This window comes from Stenella coeruleoalba (assembly GCF_951394435.1).
Source record: "Stenella coeruleoalba genome assembly, chromosome: 1".
NCBI classification, from domain to species: Eukaryota; Metazoa; Chordata; class Mammalia; order Artiodactyla; family Delphinidae; genus Stenella; species Stenella coeruleoalba.
The window spans coordinates 82470996-82490249 of record NC_137169.1 but is presented as its reverse complement, the minus strand read 5'-3'; the positions used below and the strand labels follow the sequence as shown (position 1 = coordinate 82490249).

General features: G+C 40.1%; 1 protein-coding gene and 1 pseudogene across 3 annotated transcripts in view; one reads left to right on the top strand and one right to left on the bottom strand.

Annotated features, from left to right (window-relative positions):
* The first annotated feature begins 12658 nt into the window (after positions 1–12658).
* ABCA4 (ATP binding cassette subfamily A member 4) overlaps positions 12659–19254 on the top strand; it is a 184966-nt gene continuing 178370 nt past the window's right edge. For both annotated transcript variants that reach the window (XM_079915775.1, XM_079915773.1), the window contains exon 1: positions 12659–12889. The gene's annotated coding sequence lies outside the window, so the exon portion shown is untranslated. The remainder of the gene's footprint in view (positions 12890–19254) is intronic.
* Positions 17505–18372, bottom strand: LOC307192005 (small ribosomal subunit protein eS1-like; annotated as a pseudogene). The gene has a single exon. The product of its transcript is annotated as a small ribosomal subunit protein eS1-like (transcript).

The window sequence follows — 19254 nt, the reverse complement described above, 5'->3', positions numbered from 1 at the left end:
ATTATCTATGTAATATTTAATTTTGCCTGTTTCTGAAGCTTTTACAAGTGGAATCATGATTGATTCTTTTGTGGCTGGCTTGCTTACGTTTAACATGTTTTGGGGATTAATCCATGTAGATGTCAGTAGCTGCAAACATATTTTTTCTTTTTCCTTTTTTTTTCAAATCTTCAAATGAAGTATTCCTGCGGTAAATACATACAATTTAGTATTCATCTCACTGTTGATAGATATTTAGGTTGCTTCTAATTTTTCATCATTATGAACAATGCTGCATTGAAAACTTAATCTTTTTTCTTTATTTCACTTTTTTAAAAAAATCTGTTTTTTGGTTGTTATATCATTTAATCCTTATCAAGGCAGGTATTCTTAATTGTCTTTTTCAGACAAACAAATAGACTTCAAAGAGGTGAAATAACTTACTATAAGTTACATAGCTAATAAGAAAGGGTAATAAGACTTGAGCCCAGGTGTCTTTATTATAAATTCTGTCATTTCTAAATTATTTCATCTTCATTTTTTTAGCCACAAGCTGTGATAAATTGTGTACTTTCAGGCTTTATTTTTTCTTTTTAGTTGCTAGGATATTGAAGTCTACGGTTATCATATCCCAACTCCAAGGTCATTTGTAGTGTGTGTGTGGGGGTGTTAGACTTTATTCATTTAGTTCAAACCATTGCATCTAAAATTGCTAAAGTTTTCCTGGGTTATAGTGAGTTTTGTAGGCTAAACTTTGCTGATAATGAGAGAAAAACAGAGCAAATGACAGAATAAACAAACAACTCTACCCTCCACCCTCTATCTCAAAAAAAAAAACAGTTTGGAAAGCAATTCTGTAGTGGAGAGCTGTTGAAGAATTTATGCATGGAAGAATAGGATTTGCATGAGATCTCTTAGCATCTGCTTGTAATCAGGGAAAGAGTCAGCAATCCAGGTGAGAAATGGGCCCTAAATTAAGCCACTGGCTATGGGGATGATGACCTAAATTCCAATTTATTTTTAGGAACATAACTGACAGGGATTAGTGACCCATCATGAACATGGAGGTGGTGAAGGTTGAGGGTCGGCTTGGGCAGGTTGGAGGAAGACATGCTTAACCTGGAAGCCAGGACATAATACCTCTCTTTGATATCATAAGTGAAAACAAATAATTAAAGTTAAATATCTTACTTGCTCCTTTAGGAGAATAAGTTTCCATGACTGGGAGTTAAACAGAAGCAGATTTTTTTTCAGTACACTGTAAGGAACCCATTTATGATTAGAACTCTTTTTGAATGAAATGCATTATCTTGTGATTTGGTGAATTCCCCAAAACTGGAAAAGTGTTCAAGGCAAAAACTAAATAATCTCCTATTAGGATTGTTATTAGGGAGGAAATTGGGCTAGATGATCTGTAAAGTCTTTTCAAGCTCTGACCATGATTCTATGACCTTGAATTTAAAGTGAAGGAGATGTTTCTTGGTGCTGTAAATCCTAAAATCACAACATTAAGCAATTTCAGTATTTTCATTATGCCACAGTTTTTGATGTCAACAAGGAAGCATTTAAACCTCATTACCTACAGGACATCCTTAAAGTGCTAGGGGGAAAAATGTTAACCCAAAATTCTATATAGGGTTAAAATATCCTTCAGAAACGAAACTGAAATATAGATGTTTTTGACAAACAAAAAAGAGAGTTGGTCACCAGCAAGACTGCGTTAATCGAAATTCTTTAGAGAGGTCTTTAGTCAGAAGGAAAATGATCCCAGGTGGAAATACAGAATGCAGGAAAGAGTGGAGACCTCTAGAAAAGGAGAATATAAATGAATGTTGCCTGTTATTAAAAAATACCGGTAATCTGGAGTATGAAATTTATGTAGAGTTAAAATACATGACAACAATAATGGAAGCATCAAAAATGGAAGTATAAAGTTCTAGCATTATCAAGGAAGTGGTAAATGTAATAATTTTATTAAATGTAATTCAGATGTAAGTTGTAATATGAAAAAGAATGGTAGGGATTTCCCTGATGGCGCAATGGTTAAGAATCCACCTGTCAATTCAGGGGACATGGGTTTGAGCCCGGTCCAGGAAGATCCCACATGCTGCGGAACAGCTAAGCCCATGTGCCACAACTACTGAGCCTGCACTCTAGAGCCCACGAGCCACCACTACTGAGCCTGTGTGCTAGGACTACTGCAGCCCATGCGCCTAGAGCGCATGCTCCACAATGTAGAGAAGCCACCACAATGAGAAGCCCGTGCACCACAACGAAGAGTAGCCCCTACTCATCACAACTAGAGAAAGCCCGCATGCAGCAACTAAGACCCAACGCAGCCAAAAATAAAATTAATTAATTAATTATTTTAAAAAATGGTAAAATAAAAGGAGAGGAAAAATGAAATATTTGAGTAATCCAAAAGAAGGCAAGACAGAAGAAAAAAGGTAAGTGAAACAGTGAGTCAAATAGAAAACAAATAGATGGTAGATATAAAAGCACTTAAATCAATGATTACATTAGATGAAAATGGACTAAATAAACTAAGTAATAATAAATCAAGACTAAATAAACCAAGTAATAAACTAATGTTATCAGACTAGGGAAGAAAATAAAACCTATGTTCACAAGAGACATATCTTAAGATGCACAGAAAGTAGGAGGATGGAAAAAGATAAACCATGCAACTACTAATGAAAAAACTGATATAGCTATACTAATGTCAGATAAAACAGATTTAAATCAAGAAGCATTACTGGAGATAAAGATGGATATTCTGTAATGATAAAGAAGTCAATCTACCAGGAAGATTTTATAATTTTAATAACATTGTTTCAAATGTATAAGGCAAAAATAGACAACTAAAAGGAAAAGTGGAGAAATTCACAACCATAGAGTTACTTTAACATACCTGTGAACAGACAAAAGAGTAGTAAAAAGATAGATCTGAAGAACACAGTTAACAAACTTGACCTAATTGACATGCAGGAAACATTGTCAACAATGACAGAATTCATATTTCAGTTGAGCCCATATTTTAAATTTACCCAAATTGATAATAAGCAGGCCATAAGGAAAGCCCTGAAACATTTCAGAGGATTGAAATAATTCAAAATATGCTCTCTGACCTCAGGGAAATTATGGTAGAAATCAGTAAAAAGATAACTAGCAAATCCTCAAGTGCCTGGAAATTAAACAGAACATACTTCTAAATAACCCATAGATCAAAGAAGAAATAACAACAGACATTAGAAAATATTTTAAGCTGAATGATAATGAAGATGTACCATATCAAAAATTGTAGGCTGCAACTAAAGCAAAGCTTAGAAATTTATAGCCTTCACTACATTTACTATAAAAGTTGAAAGGTTAAAATCAATTAAACTTCACCTCAAGAGTCAAGAAGAATAGTAAATCAAATCTAAAGAATGTAGATAGAAGGAAATAGTGAAGATTAGAAATAAGTGAAATAGAAAACAAAGCTAAAGAAAAATAAGAAAGCTAGTTTTTTGAAAAGTTTCATATACCCCCAGTAAGACATCAGTAAAAGAGAAAAAAGGAATGAAATGGAAAAGGAATGAAAACAAGAATATCATTAAAGACATTACAAACATTGAAAAGATGTAATGACATAATGAACAATTTATAATGAAAAACAAAATTCGAATAAGGACAAATTCCTCAGAAAATTAAACTGACAAAGAGAAAAATCTAGAGAGTTTCCTTTATTAATGGAAACTGAATGAGTTATTAAAAGCCTTTCCACAAGGAAAATGTAAAGCCTTACCAGTGAATTCTTTCAAACATTTAAGGAAGATATTATACCAATTTTATACAAATTCTTCCAGTAAATAGAAAAAGGGAACACTTCCAAACTAAGTCCATCTACTCATGATACCACAATCTGACGAGGACATCACAATACATAGAAAAGGAACTTGCAATATCGAAAAAGGATAATGTATCACTACCAAGTGAGGTTAACTCTCCATGTATGCAAATATAGTTTAACATTTGAAAAGTCAACATAATTTTCCACCTTAATTTTTTAAAGGGAGAAAAATATGTATCTCACATGCAAATTGAAGAAAGGATTTGATGATTTTCAAAATTCACTATACAAATTCACAGCAAACTATGAATAGAACTTGCCTAAACTGATAGAAATACAGTCTATAGCAGATATATTTAATGGTAAAATATTGAAAGTTTTACCCCTGAGATAGAATACCTGTAATCACTACTTTATTCAACATTGTACTAGAGAGTCTAGCCATGCAATAATGGGGAAAAAGAGAAATGAAAGCATAAAGATTGAAAAGGAAGAAATAAAATAACCATTTGTTTGCAGATGATATATAACTATGTACATAGAAAATCCAAATGAATTTACCAACTATTAGAATTAGTGGGTGAATTTAACAACCTGCTTATCAGTTCAGTACTCAAAAGTCATTATTATTTATATATCAACACCAAATAGAAAATGGAATTTAAAAGAACATTGAAATATCAATGAGCTAGGATATCTAAGGTGGGATATGTAGAGATGTTTATACATTGAAATACACAAAATATTTTGGTATAAATTAAAGAACTAAACAAATGAAGGATATGCCATTTTTGTGGATTGGAAGATTCAATATTCTGAAGATAGGTGTTCTCCCCAAATCAGTCTGTACATTCAACCCAGTCTTCTTTATTCGTGTTAATTTTTTGACAAATATGCTTTAAGGTACTTTGATAAAGATAGTCTCATGATCCTCAGAGAGGCAGAGCAGATGTTTTGAACTTTCCCTTAGCGGCTTCAAAGAGGATAACTTGCCATGGGATATACCGCTAGCAGGAGAAGAAGGCAATACATAAACCCATGGGATTCTTACTGGGACATTCTATCTTTCTCCTTCATTCTTCCACCAAAGACTACTCCATTCCTGTTCTTCCTGGTTACGCTCCTTCCTCCTAAGATCTTGGCACTGCTGGAGATACATTATAGGATTTGACCCACCTCAAAGTCCAAGGCTTTTCTTTTTTTTAGTGTTCTACATATTACAGAAAGTTTATTCATGTAAATAAAGCCCTTGAATTTAAAGTTAGAAATGACTTCCATGCAGCACTGAGGTTTATAGGCAGATTGTCAGCAACTACTTTTGAGTTCTACTTTAAAATTATTGCTGTTCAGGAACACTCTGGAGATGTGAGCCTAAATATTTAATTAAATATTTGTAATTAGCTTTGTAAAAACAAGTTTCTAGGTATCCCCAGAAATTAAGACCCAATCTAGAGCAAGCCCTAAATTATTTGGGATCCTGTGAAGATTTTATGTAATAAAGACAAAAATTTTCCTAGCATGAGGGAGTTGAGTGAGTTGTGTTAGTCACAAATTCTTTTAGTTTATTCACTGAATAAGTCTTTTCTTTCCTTATTGCATCTCTCTCTTTAAGCTAAGTTTAATTTCAAAGAGAATTTTTTAAAGCCCATAATCTTATTTGGGCTAAGCTATTATCTGACACAAGTCTCCCCATAAAAATAATGTGCCCAGAGCTGCACAGGGTTTCCTCAGTGTTATCTGACTCCCTTGCAATCACATTGAAGTCCTCACTGGTCAGATAATATTTGAAGTATAATTTGTAATAATTCAATGTATAACTTTATAAGACTGTCGACATACATCTGTTGGCAGTGGGGATGGAACACTAAAGATTTACTCAAGAAACTGAGGAACTATAATTGATTTTAGTGACCTATTATGAATGTGGAGTTGGGAAAGGTGAGGCTGTAGCTGGACAAGGTAGAGAATAGTCAGAATCTGGAAACTGGTTGCACGATAAATGGGTGAAGACTGAGGGATGCGTAGCCTGGGAAAGAGGAAAACTGGGGATGTGACAGCTGTCCTCAGACACTGGAAGTGTAAAGGGGTGAGAGTCAGAGTGCTTGTTTGCTCTATGCTGGGCATTGTGCTAGGTTCTTAATTCCATTTATGTTATTTCATATAACAACTCTGAAATATAAAAAAAAAAAAGGTAGAATTAACCCCATTAAACTCATAATCCAGCAGGCCAAGGTCAGTTTCATAAAATGGCCCATATCATGACCCTAATAGATCGTTCTGTCATGATGTGAAAACCCAGTCTGATTCTTATATCTGTGCTTATTTCACTATCCCATTATCTAAGGTTCCTGGTTATGAAGAATAATGTCTTTTTTCTTTTTTTTTCTTTTTGGCTTTAAAAACAGACATTTATATCTCATGGTTGTAGAAGCTCGAAGTCCAAGATCAAGGTGTTGGCAGATTTGATGTCTGGTGAGAACTTTCTTCCTAGTTTCCAGATGGTTATTTTCTTGATATACCCTAACATAGTGGCAAGAGAAGTGTCATTTTTTGAGTGCTTACAATATATTAGATAATTCTAAGCACTTTTCATGATTAGATCATTTAGGCCACACACCATGGATTCAACTATGATTCCTTTTGACAGATGAAGACACTGAGAGACAGTGAGATTGCCTTGCCCAGTGCAAAAGGGATAGAGCTGAGCTATAGCCGGCCACTGGGCTTCAGAGTCTGCACTCATCCATTACACTATAGGTTTTTCCCTTAGAACTTAAGAATGCACTTTGGTGCCTACAGCCTGACCGCAGTGTGTCAGGTCCCTTAGGGTGTTCTATGCACATGGGAAAGGACCTGGGAAATCAAAACAAGAGATCGTTGCCCTGGAAGCCCAGAGAAGAGAGGTCCACAATCTCAGGTAAGGAGGAAGGTCAGATGGAAAGACCACTGTCAAGTCATTCTGATGAGCTCCTGTCTGCAGACCGCTGCCCAAAAGATGGGAGAAGAAACTGGCAACAGGGAAAAGGATTGCATGCTGTGCTCAGGGGCAGCTGAAGTCCAAAGCCAGAATGCTGCCATGGCTCAGAGTTGTTTGATGTTTTTCAGCTATAAAAAGGAGTGTGAGCAAAGAGCTGGAATTTTCTGGAAATGGGAATTTTTTAGGAGAGATGCAGCAAAAAGGGACAGGGTTTGAAGGAGCTCAGGATACTAGTTTGAGAAAACATGGACCATGGGTCCAGACTTGATTAAAAAGAGAAGAAAGTCAAGTCTGGGAGTAAACAGTAAAATGGGGAGAATGGCAATTTTTACTGAAAATAAAACTATTCAAACTTAATCAGACAGGATGAATGTTATAGTCCATGTATTATTTGATCAGATTAAGAAGGACATCGAAGGCATTTAATATGATGTGCTCTCACTGTGGTGTGGGTTTAGTGTATCTGAAAGGCAGATTAAGTGAGTTGACAAAAGCCTTGGGATTCAGGGCATGTGCATTTGGTTGGTGTGTAAATTGGTGTAACTTTTCTGAGGTTAATTACCAATGTCTGCCCTATTGAAATTATGACAACTCTTTGACACAATTTCACTTTCAATTTCACAATTTCAATTTCAATTTCACTTCTGTGAATTTGTCTTGTGGAAATTCTTGCTGAAATTTTTATAAATGGAACTTCATAGAAGCAAAGTTTTTTCAAAAAACAGTATATTTTGTAGTCATTTGTTACATTAATTTAAATACACACACACATATATAATTTTACAATTTCATTCAAAGTGTACCTTTAATCTTTTAATGTAACTTTAGGGATAGGGATTCCTATAGAGTAGGGAGCAGTTTTTGTCTACTAAGCAGAAAGAAATATTCACTAATTCCTATGTAACCTTTAAGCTGAGAATAACTTGTTTTTAAAAATTATATAATTTCTCTATTGTCCTGGGAATGAATCCATCTGTCAACCCATGCTTTTTTATCAAGTGCCACCCGAGTTTGATTTTGATATATAAAGTGACAACTCTTCCTTTTCTTTTCTTGTCAGATGACAGTGTATACCTACTCAGAGACCAAGAGCTCAAAACATCATTCCTGCCTTAAAATGAAGAAGTCTGAAAAATCCCTAACCAGCTTCCTCTAAAATCTGACTAGACCTGTAACTCTGCCTGTAGACAGACTTCTTACAAGTCCTCCCAATGAGAGAGAGGCAGAAACAGGAAATGTAAATTAAGACAAGGTTTGCAAGTGTTCTTCTATAGAATATGGAATATCACCATCTTGCCCATCATGGTGAAACTAACCAAGGGGAGTTAAGTAATTCAGTTGGCTGGATATGAACCTAGGCTGGTGGACTTCTAAGCCTGTGGTGATTCTGCTATCTCATGATATTGAGTACATTATAAGAAATGTTGATCAGGACTTCCCTGGTGGCACAGGAGAATCTGCCTGCCAATGCAGGGAACACGGGTTCGATCCCTGGTCCAGGAAGATCCCACATGCCGTGGAGCAACTAAGCCCATGTGCCACGACTGCTGAGCCTGTGCTCTAGAGCCCTCGAGCCACTACTACTGAGCCCGTATGCAACAACTACTGAAGCCTGCGCACCTAGAGCCCGTGCTCCGCAACAAGAGAAGCCACCGCAATGAGAAGCCCGCGCACAGCAACGAAGAGTAGCCCCTGCTCGCTGCAACTAGAGAAAGCCCTCTTGCAGCAACGAAGACCCGACACAGCCAAAAATAAAATATAAATTAAAAATAAAAGAAATGTTGATCATAATAAAACAGCTAGGTGTACTGAGAATTTATTAGGTCAGGTACTGTTCTAAGCACTTTGCATTTCTCTCTCAAAAAACTGTAGTGAGTTCTCTATTACACATCTATGAACTCAGTCACACTTGGCTACTAATTAAATGCCCTTCAAGTTTGGTCTGTAAAAAATTAACTGACATTTCCTTTTTTCCAAAAAACATCAGGTTTCTGGCCTTGAAACAAGATATTCTTTAAAAAAAAAAAATCAGTAAATATCTAGATCTCTCTCAGCTTCAAATTCTTGAACTACTTTCAGGGTGTGAGAACATTGCAGCCCAAACATGCAATGACGTTCTATTAGTCTCCTGAGTGACTTTTAAGCAGTACGAACATCAACATATTTCGTTTTTGAAACATAAACACAACATGCTGATTTTCAAGTTGTAAAGTTCCATTGGTTTTTTTTTTTTTTTTTTGCTCCTGTAAAATGATCTCTTTTAATCTACCTTCAAAAAGTACAGTTGTCAAGCGGATAGATACAATCAGTAAGAAACAGTTTCATTTTCTTGAGTGCAACGAAGTGCTTATTTATAGAACTAAGTTTCTGACTACAGTGGTTAAAAAAAAATTAAAAACCTCTTCAGTATAAATTATGAAGTTATAAAAAGAGATAACAGGATTTTTTAACAGTTGTCCTCTGTTAAATGTAAGTTTTGTGTTCCAAATGACAATTTACAGCTTCATTTTCTAATATTTTCTATAATAGTCAAAGGCTAGCAACTATATTTATATATTTTCATACCAGGATTGAAATTTTTTACCAGCGACAGTCATCTGGATAGCACAAAGAAAATGCACTAAAACCTGTTTCTGAATCATGTGGTTTAATCTTCTTACTTGGATTTTAAAATATATTAATAGCTTACCTTTCAGCCCTTGGGCTTTGACATATGTAAATTTTAAATTTCCAATTAAATTCAATGTGGCAACAAATATTTTACATAATGGTGAAAAAAGTTCAGAACTGGGTTACAGATTTAAAAAACGAAGTGTACATAGAACAAAGAAGAAATATTGGAAGAGAGATGTTTAAGCCATCAAACCATATTTCAAATATTTCCGGAACCTCACAATTCAAAGACCATCTTAACTATATTTTTTCATTGTAAAAGCACACAATATGAAACTGTCAACGACTAACATATACACAGTACTATATATAAAATAAACAACACGGATCTATTGTGTAGCACAGGGAAGTATATTCAATATCTTATAATAACCTATAATGAAAAAGAATCTGAAAAATAATATATATATACACACACACACATATATATAACTGAATCACTTTGCTGTACACCTGAAACTAACACAACATTGTAAATTAACTCTACTTCAATTAAAAAAAAACTTAACAATTGAAATATGGGCATAAAAATAAATACAATACAGTTTTAAGCTTTTTCACAATTATATAAAACATTTAAAACATCACTATATATTTATAGCATATCAATTATATATATAATGATATATTTTCATATGTGATCAGTGCACAGATTGTTAACTAGTACAGAGATCAGATTAATTTGAGCTTGTTTCTGAGTAGTTGAGTAAACTCAACGTTATTTAGAGTATGATATATGGTGTAGTTCAGACCACATCTGGCCTGCCACCTGTTTTTGTTAATAAAGTTTTACTGGAATCCAGTCATGCCCATTCATTTACACAGAGTCTGTGGCTACTTTCCTGCTACAACATCAGAGCTGAGTAGTTGGGACAGAGACTCTACGGCCTGCAAAACGTAAAATATTTACTGTCTGTCCCTTTACAGAAAAAAGTGTACAGACCTCTGGATTTGATGAATGAGTCAGACTGTGAGCTAAATATTACACTTGCTATTCCAATGTCTGTTTTACGTACAGGAATTGACTTTTCTGGGTTCTGACTAATGTGTCTAAAATAGAATATAAGACTGGACAAGATAGCCTAAATGTCCATATTAGCATGTGCATATATGTACCAGTAGTAAATGTTTTGTATGACCTTGTTATAGTTGATATATATGTAAACTCAGTTTTTGCAACCTATTTCAAGGACTCATGGCTCCTCTGAAGTCGTGATCTCTTAAGATTTTATTCATATCTGTGAACCATTTGCTTGGTTTTCACTAGTATCACTGACACATCTGTTGATAATTGTCTCTGTTGAGGTATAAACACAAAATTGACTGTTTTGTTTGGATTTTGTGATTTTAAAAAAATATGTTTATCCTCCTAACTCTGAAAAATTCTCTTCAAGTCCAAGTGCTCAAATTACCCAACAGAATCTTCCTGAATCAATACAGAGAATACGATAAGTTAATTAAGCAAGTTTTCTAAGCAGCCTATTAAAAAAGACTCAATGGAATTTTCGGCATTTTTATCATGTGAGGGCCACCTTGGTTTGTTCCCTCCCCTATAATAATAGGGGCCCTACCTGAAAGTTTTCAGTTTATGTGACTTGGGCCTTTTGAGCATCTTCAAAGAAAAAGCAACTTTCCAGGCAAGGTTGTTGCAGCTATTTCAATAATCATTGTGCATATGTCTCCTGTAATAATACTTAAAATCAGATGATGCTGACCCAGTTAGAGCTAAGGATTAAAGAAATCTGCTTAGAATTGAACTGAGTCCACTAGAGCAACTGCCAAGAGAAATACATTCCACTGAATGCCCTTCAGAGAACCTCTCATTAGCCAGACTGCAAACCTTTGATTTCTTTTCACCTAATATACAACTGCCTGGAATTCATTTAAACATGGATGTAATATACGTTCATATATGTTCACAGCATGTTGGTTTAGTCTTTCATTTTTTTTTTGTGGACAACATATGCAGAACTTAGTTATTTGCAATTCTACCCTAAAACATAAAGGTCATATAATTTTAATACAAATTGTATATACTCTAGGTACATTTTTTGTGTAATTTTAATACAACTTCCAATGCATCAGAATTCTGAAGTTAAAGCATTTCCTTTTAAACTAGAACCACTTTTTCTGACTATAAGCCTTTAATTTGAAATTCACGCACAAAACAACAACAACAGTAGAGTGTATTATTCCTCCCATCAACTAGATGCAATAGAATCTGCCTAGAGTTATCTCTGTGCTTTCCCTAACCTCTGCCAATTTTGCATTTATCCTTTTGTCTACACATTTGTTTCTATGTCGGACTTAATGCTATCTACCGCTATTGTGTTTTTCCTAATATGTGTTCTTACTATATGTCCTATGACAGATGTATTTACATCAATATTACCTATTGTAGATTAAAAAATCTCAGAAGGTAAGATTTTTAATACCATGGCTTTGAACCTTGGCTCTGCATTAAGACCACCTGAGAGGTTTATACATTTGGTCATAAGGATATTGCCCCTGCTGGTTCTGATTTGGTAGATCACATATAGGGTGGGCCTATACCTCTGTATTTTTTAAAAGCTTTATAGGTAATTCTGATACACAGCTAAGAGTTGGGAAGCACTCTTTTTAATATTATGCTTAATTGCATCCATTGCACCCACTGTAACTGGCACACAGACAACCCTCAAAAACTGTTTATGATATGAAGACTTTCAAGTTGGGTTTCAACGAGGGTCCTCCTGCCCTGTGTCACTTGCGCCAATAGAAGAAGACAGAGTTTCGTTTAAAAGCAAAGGAAAGGGCTTCCCTGGTGGGGCAGTGGTTGAGAGTCCGCCTGCCGATGCAGGGGACGCGGGTTCGTGCCCCGGTCTGGGAAGATCCCACATGCCGCGGAGCGGCTGGGCCCGTGAGCCATGGCCGCTGAGCCTGAGCGTCCGGAGCCTGTGCTCCGCAACGGGAGAGGCCCGACAGAGGCCCGCGTATCGCAAAAAAAAAAAAAAAAAAGCAAAGGAAAGCGTTATTCTTTGATCAAAGAATGGAGAGGTGCAAGGTCTCACTCTAGAATACACGCTCCACGGAAAGGCCGTTTCCGCGGAGCGGAAAGGAAACGGAAAGGCCGTTTGCAGCGCCGCTTCATTCGGTTCTCATCAGTGGGGGGTTGGGGGTTGGGGGTGGGGGGTCAGAGCGCTTGCGTGTCCCGCGCAGGCGTGCTGCTCACTGCACTCATTTCAGATCGCAGTGCCAGACGCGGCGTCTCTGCACACGGCACGCTGCTGCCATCTTGAATTGAGGTGTCATGCGCAGCGCTGCTGCACACGCCCGCCAAGCTGTGTCTGGTGCGGCCATTTTGCACTTGGAATACTGGTGGGAAGCTGGTGTCTGCGTGAGGGACCCTATGAACGAAGAAACTAGACGAAGCACAAAGGAAAAAAAAGGTTAGACTTTATTACCCAGATTCTATTTTTATTTCCTGGGAATTGTTAATGGGTTTTGCCGGTGACAGATCCCTCCTCTGCCGTTTGTCCTGCTCCTCATTTTTGAGGGCCGCTGACAGGCACAGGTTGGTCTTCTGAAACTGCTTCCTGCTGGTTTGGGCATCGTTATAACCCGGTTAGAGGAACAGAACTTCTCCCAGGCTACCTTTACTGTCACCAGGCCTCAGCCCTGATGTTCATATCACTGAGAGACTGCCATTTGTCTAATCTGTGGAGACAAAGGACACCAGACAGTTTAAGACACATGGCCCAAATATTAGCAAGAGAATAATGGTCACATATCAAATTCTTCCTGAAAGTGAAGGTATCTAGGGCTTTTGCCTGTAGGCAAAAGTGTTCCCTGATGTCGTGGCTCACTGTCATGGCCAGAATCTCCTTGGTCGTTCTTTCGTTGTTTTTCAGAAGAGAAGCTTCGTGTTGGAGTGAGGTTCCCATGAGTAGCCAAGGGGGGTTATTGCCCCAGGTTGTGTCTCTGGAGGTTGGGGCTTGGGGGCCCTCTTCACTCGAGTGTGATGTCCCACAGAATGACCCCTGCAACCTCAGGGCAGAATGGGTGGGGCATTTCTTTCATTTTCTTTCTCTCTACGCCCTTTCTTTCCAAATAGCCCTGTGTGCATGTAGGATGGCATATGCATATTGGGAATCTAAGTAAACATTTCAGATCTTCCGGGTCCTGAGCTCTAAGGCTCAGGTGAAGGTTATCAGCTCAGCTTTTTGGGCAGAAGTCCCTGGGGGTAGGCTTCTTGCTTCTGTGACATGGGTCTGGGAAGTTACTCTGTATCCCACCAGCCCTTTCCCCTCTCTCATAAAACTGCTCTCATCTGTGAACCATTCCTCTTTGGCATTTAGGAGAGGCTCACTTCCTAAGTCGGAGAGACTGGAGCAGATTGTGTCTATGGTTTCTACAGAGTCATGCTCCAGGGTCCCCCTTTCTGTGGGTAGTAGGATGGCAGGATTTAGCATGTAACATTTTTTTTTTTGCGGTACGCGGACCTCTCACTGTTGTGGCCTCTCCCGTTATGGAGCACAGGCTCCGGACGCGCGGGCTCAGCAGGCATGGCTCACGGGCCCAGCCGCTCTGGGCATGTGGGATCTTCCCGGACCGGGGCACGAACCTGTGTCCCCTGCATCGGCAGGCGGACTCTCAACCACTGCGCCACCAGGGAAGCCCTGTAACATGTTTTTATGGTAGCCACTGGACTGTCTAAAAAGCCCAGCCTGAACTTGCACCAACCTTCCAGGGGATAGCCATTGTGTTCCCTTAGAACTTACTAAAGCCTGAATCTGGTGTGGGGTCCATATAGTGATTGGCTGACCAAACGTTAATTTTTCAGCCTCCTTTAACAGGGTTGTGGTAGCTGCTACTGTCGTAGTCAAAGTGGCCATCCTGTAGCAGTTTGATATAGTTGTTTAGAGAAAAAAGCAACCACCCAAGTAAGTGTTCCCAGTTTTTGAGCTAATACCCCTAGGGTGATTCCCCTTCTCTCATGAATGTAAAGGTCAAAGGGATTAGCTAAATCTGGGAGGGCCAGGTCAGGGGCCTGATGTAATTGCTTTTTCAATTCTTGAAAGGCCCTTTTGCGTTCTGAATTCCATTCAAAAGGATCATCATCTTTCAACTTTTCATATAGAGGCCTAGCTATTAGACCATACTTAAGGATCCAGATGTGGCAAAACCTGGCCATCCCCAGGAAAGCCCTAAACAGTCTTTTAGTTTTAGAAGGGCTGAGGCTGCAAATGGCTTGGAACTCTGAGGGCTAATGGAGTACAGAAGAAGGCATCTTTTAAATCTACTACAGAATAGCAGGTCCCGGTGGACAGTAGAGTGGGCAGCAGAGTGTAGGGATTAGGAATACTGGATGTTTATCCTTGGTGGCTTCACTGACTGCTCTGAGGTCTGTACCATTCAGTATTTCCCATTGTGTGTCTTTACAGGGAGAATGGGGGTATTACAGGCTGATTGGCATGGTGTAACAAGGCCCTGGTCAGTTAGACCCTATATAACAGGCAACGCCCAAAAAGACCTCACAGTGGAGAGGGTACTGTTTTCTATTGGGCCATGTATGTCAGGGTTTTAGACGGACTATCTCGGGAGTGGCTCCTACAGCTCGTCCCGCCAGTCCCTGGGCCCAGGTCTTGGGATTTACTCTGGAGAGATCGATTTACTCAGTCTGGAGAGGTTTATCCTCAGCTGCTAACATTATCATCTTATGCCCTTTGTCTAAGGGGATGCCAGTCTCCAGTTTGTCTCCCATTAGGTGGATAATAGCTCCCAATTTATGTAAGACATCTCTTCCTAGCAGAGGTATAAGGCATTCAGGGACATACAGGAAGGAATGGGTGAGTGTGTGTTCATCCAATTAACATTCTAATGGCTCTACGAATGCCCATTCTTGGACCTTCCCTGATAACCCATTGTTTTATAACTCTTGTGACTGAGTTTGCCTGATCTGGTGTTCAGAACTGAGTAAGTGGCAATGGTGCTGACTAAGAATTCAACAGTCTTTCCTTCTATGTCCAGTGTCAGCCAGGGCTCCTCAGGGGTCAGCTGGAATGCCAGCTTAGGAGTCCCCTGGCCCCATCATTCTTCATCTGTTTGGACTATCTGCCTTCAAGGGTAGTGGCTGGGATCTGCCATTTCTGTCCTCCTTTGGGGGCGCAAGGGCATTCTTGTCCCTCTTGTTTACATATGGCGAAGATTGGATCCTAGTTTCCTTGGCCCCTCGGTGGGGGCCAGGGGTCACTCACAGGAGTTGAGAGTCTCTATGGGTGGTCAGTCCAGATCCCTGTGCTGACCCATTGACACTGGAAGGCAATAGCCTGTAAGTGGGCTTGCCTCTGGGCCTTTTTATCCTCCAACTTTTCCTCCTCTAAATCTCAGTTGTTAAAACACCTGGTAGGCAATCTTGATCGGGTGAGAGGTAGGGGTATCTGGTTCTATTTCCAGAAGTTTATGTGCTTTGGGAAATGAAATATACCTCAGGATTGCATTTCCTTCTAGTGAAGGAAGGGTCCGTGATACTATAGATTCAGAGGCATCCCCTGAAGCGCTCTAGGAACGCCGAAGCATTTTCCATTGGCTCCTGATTGATTTCCTTTATGTTCTTCCAATTAACAGGTTTCTTTCCTGCTGCCTGGATTCCCTTGAGGATCATATTTTTATAATGGGTCGCACTCTGTCTTCCACCCCCTTCTTCATTGTCTCAGTGGTCTCAGTTTAGTTCATTATCTGGAACCACTTGATTCCCCGGTCTGAAGACAGCATGACCTAAATTGTTTCTGTTCTCTTTGTCTGCTTCCTCTCGGGCTTTTGAAAAGATTGTGGCCTTTTCTTCCCCTGTTAGGAGTACATTGAGGAGGGTCTGGATTAGCCCACGTGGGGTCATGGGTCTGAAAGAGTCCCCTAATCACATTCAGGAACCCCTCTGGATCTTCTCTCAACCCCTTACTATGACTTTTCCAGTTATACAGATCAGAAGTGGTAAATGGAACATGTACCTAGATGAGCCCTCCTTCTCTATCGGGGACCTGCCTCAAATGTAGTACTTTTCCTGGTGAGTTGTTGGACCCTGGCTGGTAATTAGTCCTGCTTCATGTACTTGCTGGCCTGGTTCTGGGGAGGGGGCATCTTGGGCCTGTGGCCCAAATCGGAATATATGAAGGGAAGGGCATTGGGAGGGAGCTGTAGGAGGAGGGTTAGGGAGGAAATCAAGAAGGTCCTTGCGGGGGCGGGTCAAGGACTGGTATTACCTCAGTGGAGGAGGGTCCACATCCCTTTTGAAGGCCTTTGTTCTGATATAAGGCCATAAAAAACTGGACATAGGGAAAAGTGGACATCCCATTTCTTTTGTCTCTCATATAGCAGGTCCAGTTGTAAAATAATGTTATAATTTAGAGACCCATCAATGGGCCAGCTTTCCCATCTCCCAGCCAGTATTGGGGTTACGCTGTACTACACAGGATTTGTAGCTCAGGAAATTTGGAACCAGCACCAAACTATTAATGGACTCCTCAAAAGATCAAAATGGGGGCATCCAAATGGCATGGACTCTGATATAACGGGGGGTCTCCCTTGAATTTGTAATGGCTTGTACTTGAGATAGTTAATCCCTCTTGAGTCAGAATGCCCCACAGAATGTTAGACAAGACTAACGGCCCAGATCGCTGGGGCAGCTGGTATTCTGTGCTGATACCAGGAGGAGAGCCCTTGGAACCTTGGCAAATAATCACCCAAGATTTGCCTCATAAGCAGAGTGGGGAGGAAAGGTCGGGTGGTGGGTGTTTTCTGTTCTTGTCAGTAGCTCACAGGGCTTCCTGATAATGGGGTTCCTGGTCCTGTGAGCAGCTCACAGGGCTCCCCAGCCCACTTTAGAGAAACTAGAGCTGCCTGGAAGAGATCAAGTCACAGTCCCATACCTACCTTGGGACACTTTCACACTGGGACATCAGATCGAGTGTCCTCATTCCGTTTTGTCAAGTGGCCCTTATTACCTAGCCCTTTTCCCAGTCTCACCTCTTGGCTCACATGGCTGGCCACTTTCCTTTTTTTTTTTATCACAAATGAGGTCTTTTATTTGTCACCATTAAAAGTCTGATTTTTAAACAGATTCCTGGACTGGTGGCTCATGTCCATCAACTCGTTCAACTTTAGCACCTGTCTCGTCCCCAGTAGCTTTTCCAGAACTACTACCTTCACCATGTAGCTCCATGAGTTTTCCCAATTCAAACTTGGGCTCTTCAGCATTTTTACTTTTCTAACAAAGACATGATGGAGTGGATAAATAGATTGGCAGGCCTTTTCTATGTCTTTTCCAATGCTGTCTGGAATCAATTTATTGACCACCTCTTTCAAGTCATTTGTCTGCACCTCTCGGGTCATGATTTCCATCATCTTCTTGCGGATCTGGCGGACCTGCTGGTGCTGGGCATAAGAGGTCTTCCGAATCTGATTGTTGCGTTTTTTAGTAAAACCCACACAGAAGAGACGAAGCAAATAACCATCGGTAGTCTTGACATCAACGTGAGCTTCAATCATGGTCTGCCATTTTTTGACCATGGAGCACATTTTGTCACGGGTAAGATCCATGCCATGGAAATTAGTCAGGCAGTTTTTGCCCTGAACATCCTCAGTAATAAGCTTGAATTTTCTAAATGCAACTTCATCATTCTGCAGATCAGCAAGGCTCACTTCAAACACACGACCCGAGGCCATCAGATGCGATATTGGTTCCTTGAGTTCTCGTGACTAGTGTTTTCCCAATATTTCTTATATTGAACATAGCTGGTGCTTTCACATCATACCAATCTTTCTTAGAAAATGGGTCAACCACTTTCTTCTTGGCTCCCTTTTTACCACCTTTCGTAAGGTGCTTGTTCTTTCCGACCGCCATGGTGCTGCTCCGAGAGCCAAAAGGCTGGCCACTTTCCTTTACCAAACCAAAAGTGATGACGGAGAATGCTACTATTGACCCTGGAGGTTGGCAAGGAGGACAAAAAGCCCTGGTGCAGCTACTACTGCCTTGTATAGGGGTCCCTCTCGTCCATAGGTTCCCTTCGTCCCCGGGCATCTGGTACCATGAAAGGCCGGCCAGAGGCAGCAGGCAGACACATGTGAGTTTCAGTCTCCAATCCCCAATGATGCCATATTATGATCCCCTCAAGGGGGCACAGTCCAGATTACTCTGGGAGCTATACTGTGTGTGCATCACACCCAAGTGTCGGGTTCCTGGGCAGAGTTGCTCTGAGTTTGGCTGAAGGCTGCTGCTGTTCTACCTCATCAGAGTATACTCAAAGGCTAGAGTCATTCATCCTCACCTGAGCCTCCCAAAGCATCTGCAGGGCTCCCTCTGGAGCTGGGGTGAGCCTGGAACCTAGTGGGTAGGTGCCGGCAAAAAGCCACCATCCGTCCCTTCATGGTCACCAAAATTTGTTATGACCTTTTTTTGTCAAGCCCCAGTAAGGGTCCTCCTGCCCAGTGTAGCTTGCAAATAGAATGAGACCAAGTTTGGATCAGAAGCAAAGGAAAGCTTTACTCTTTGATCAAAGAATGGAGAGGTGCAAGCTCTCGCTCTAGAGTACACGCTCTCCCCTAAAGGCCACTGGTGGGCTGCTTTATAGGGTTCTCATCAGTGGGGAGGGGGGCAGAGTTCTTCCAGGTTGGGTGCAACTGCCCTGCTCAGAGTGCTGCAGATCCACATGCCAGGTGCAGCATCTTTGCACATGGCCCCCCACTGCCATCTTGAACTGAAGTGCCACGTGCAGCACTTCTGCACACAGTCCACCCACAGGTGCAGCCATTTGGCACT